The 3,670-nt window shown below is 48.5% G+C and overlaps 1 protein-coding gene across 1 annotated transcript in view; it reads right to left on the reverse strand.

Annotated features, from left to right (window-relative positions):
* The window catches only part of PEBP4 (phosphatidylethanolamine binding protein 4), a 229,436-nt gene extending 227,480 nt beyond the window's left edge, over positions 1-1,956 (reverse strand). The window contains 1 exon segment of the mRNA XM_007450590.1: positions 1,721-1,956. The gene's annotated coding sequence lies outside the window, so the exon portion shown is untranslated.
* Between the last annotated feature and the right edge of the window lie 1,714 nt (positions 1,957-3,670).

Genomic DNA, 3,670 nt, shown 5'->3' on the forward strand with positions numbered 1-3,670 from the left:
TTTTTTCCCCCCTTTTTTTTTTTTTTTTTTTTTTTTTTTGCGGTAGGCGGGCCTCTCCCTGTTGGGGCCTCTCCCGTTGCGGAGCACAGGCTCCGGACGCGCAGGCTCAGCGGCCATGGCTCACAGGCCCAGCCGCTCCGCGGCGTGTGGGATCTTGCCGGACCGGAGCACGAACCCGTGTCCGCTGCATCGGCAGGCGGACTCTCAACCACTGCGCCACCAGGGAAGCCCTGTTCCTCTCTTGATAGCAGTCATCACTATCTTCCTTCTACTCTAGTTCTCTGTGCATATATTTCATCCCGTGAGGGCCCCAATTGTCTCTGCATTCCCCACGGTACTTTGCGCATAGTAGATGCTGGAAATAAACAAGCACACACAGTTAAAAACAATACGTTGTAAACAGACTGTTCTGACCTTTTGCTGTCCTTCTCCCACATGCCATGGAGCAACTGAGCCCGTGTGCCACAACTACTGAGCCCGAGTGCCACGACTACTGAAGCCCATGTGCCTAGAGCCCCTGCTCTGCAACAAGAGAAACCACCCAATGAGAAGCCTGCACACTGCAACGAAGAGTAGCCCCTGCTCGCTGCAACTAGAGAAAAGCCCTTGCAGCAACAAAGACCCAAGGCAGGTAAAACAAACAAACAAAAGTATCAAAATGTATATCTTTTTCTTGTTATTTTAAGAATGCTTGCTTTCCTTCCATCACATTTTGTATTAGAGATCTTTAACCTATCAAGCTAAAGATATAGGAGTTGGTGGTGGTGACAGTGGTCAGGGCCTGGGGGCAGTGGCAGGGAGAGCTCCAGAGCTGTATTTTCTAGCAGTTACATTTCCCAAGAGTGAGGGGACTAATGGAGTGTCCGTGAGAAAAGCCCAGCCCTGGTTCTGACCCAACCACTCCTCTTATCCAAGGGCCTGCTAGACCTCTGGCTGGAAGCTAGGGGCCTGGGCCACTTCATTCCAGGGACACAAGTTCTCCTTTCCAAGAGCCCCAGGCTGCTGGTCTCAGCAACTAACCATTGACCTAATAAGCCCATTTCTTTAGCCATATATAGTACATATTAATGAATCACTTCATCCACAGAATGGAAGGTCCCAGATGTGCTATGAAATGGTGGCATCTTTCAGGTTCATTTGCTGCCATGATACCCTTGGAAGGTTGAAAATTTTGTTTCTCCTCATGGAGGTGAGAAGTGAGCTTAGAGCCCAGCAGAGCTGCGTATTTACCTGGCCCCCTCCTTTCGCAAATAGTTACAATCTCCAATTCTTCCCACGTTTAAAGATGGGAGGAAATGGGGATGCTTCTTCCCATGGAAGAGGAAATCAGGACCCCACAAAGGAAGGAAATTTTCTGAGTCTATTACTTACTTCCTCAGTAAGGCCTGAATGAACTAAATCAGTAATGCTAATCCCATTAGTAATGCTAGTTCCCAGTCCAGAACTCCAGGAGTGAGAAATGTACCAAAGAGCCCTTTCTAGGAACGTTAGATAAATGTTGGATGCTCAGAGACAAGCATAGAAACTCCTCGAATAACAGCTTCAAATCATACAGAAATACCACCCTAAACATGCATTCCCTTAAGTTCTCAAGGCCACAGTTCTCATCCTTGAGGCCTCTCCCTTCTCTCTGTCTCTCTGTCGCTCTAGAAGGTCCTTATGTTAAGTCCCTACCTCACACCTCATACCCCACCTTGGAAAGAAGAGCGCTGTCACCTACTCAGAGCAGTGCAGGAGCTGTTGGGTGGTGGTGGCTGCGGGGAAGCGAGAAATCCTGGTAGGCTTCTGGGCTGGAGAAGGTGGGGAGCAAACTCCCTCCAGGATGCCCTAGAGTATGGGCCCTTAAGGCGATCAGGGTCTGGCGGTGTTCAGGGATTGGGAGTATAGGGAGGGCTCCTGGAGTAGCCAGCAGAGGAGGCAGTGGTTGGTCGTTGGGGAGGCAGTTGGAGAACGTTCCAAGGAGTTCCAGGGAGGAGCTAATATGTAGGGTAGGAGAGAATAGGAAAAGAAGACTGGGTGGGCTTTCTGGCATTCCTCCTTCCAAGGACTCTACAGAAAACAGTGGAAATCACAGAGATGATTCTCTTACCTTTCAAGATACACTGTAAAGCTGGCAGAAGAGGCACTAGGGATGCACTAGGGACACACAAAGAGAAAGGTGCAGAGGGATGGAAGGAAACCATAGAGACCAGAGTCCCTGAGAGAGACAAACAGCATCTGACTGCTTAGAGCCAAAGGCTCAGGGACACGGACAGCAGAGAGGCGGGATTGGGACCCTTGCTTGGGGTGGAGCAAGGGCCCCTTCCACAGTGAGAGCAGCCTGGAACCACAGAACAACAACACTGGTTCAAGGCCAAGGTCTGCCAGGCCTGCCAACTCAGTGTCTGGCAGGTAATGTTCTACCAAAATGGGCAGTGGACGCTCCTGTAATGGGCAACCACAGCCAGGCAATTCCCTGGCTTGAAGGACCTGGGTTTCCCAGTGTTTTAAATGACCACATCTGGGTCCACAACCTGGGTTTTTTTCTGGAAAACTCCTCCCAGGAAATTCAAGGAGTCTGTGGAAACTTATACACCGCAGATGAATTAAGTTTGAATCTCTGAGGGTAAGGTGTAGGCATCGATAATTTTATCGATGCTTCTCATGGGATTCTAGTGACCAGCCAGGTCGAAGAATCACTGTATTCAACATAGACTGGTGGCAGGCACTTGACAGATGCCGAAGGTACAAAGATGCACAAGATGCAGACCCTGTTCTTCATGAACTCACAGCTGAGGAAGGAGGATAAACATCAAAACAAACAGCAACAACAAAATTGCCAACAGTGTGCTGAGTTCGGCCATAGAAGCATGCCTAGGTTAAAGAGGAAGATGTTAATCACGTGTTTTGTTTTAGGCATTTTGTGATGGTTTGACATCTTGGGGGTCTTGCTGGCTGGGGAGGGATGCCCCTCCCAGAGTTAGCTGATTCCTAGAGAGAGTGAATAACTTGCATTGAAGCACATCTTTCACATACAAACCGACCAACCTCCAATCTATACCCCCGACCACCTCCTTTATCCAACTCTCACCCACCAAGCCAGTATTTTGCCTGCCCCAATCACCCCAGGGCCAGGTACCAGACAACAAGAGACCACCTCATACACAGAGTCTGCCGACGTTATTCCAACAACCTAATCTAAGCTTGTTCAGCTGTTTAACCTGCCTTACCCCTTCCTTCCCATGGAAAACACAATAAAGGCTCTGGACCATGCATTCCCCTTATGCTTTCTGCTTCCCGATCAACCCTGGTGCTTCCCCAGGTGGTATGGTATGCCCCTTTCTCCTGGAAATTGTAAGTATATATTTGATACATAATATATTTGGATAATATATTGAAAATATCTATGTATCTTTAGAAAAATGATTCTGCTTGCAAATATTCAAGAACACACTGGATTAATATTAACTTACTTCTGTTGAGCCTTTGCCAGCTGTTCTACATTTTCTCTGTGTGTTATCCTCTTTTATCCTCACAGGGACTTCATGAGGTATGGAGTGATATCCCCATTTTTCAGACAAGGAAACGGAGGCACAGAGAGCCTGAGAACCTTGCCCAGGGTACACAGCTGGTAAATGGCGGGCTGGATTTGAAGCCAGCTATGCTGACTCTAGGCCTCTGCTCTTTCCCT

This window comes from Lipotes vexillifer, unplaced genomic scaffold, assembly GCF_000442215.2.
Source record: "Lipotes vexillifer unplaced genomic scaffold, Lipotes_vexillifer_v1.1 scaffold567, whole genome shotgun sequence".
NCBI classification, from domain to species: Eukaryota; Metazoa; Chordata; class Mammalia; order Artiodactyla; family Lipotidae; genus Lipotes; species Lipotes vexillifer.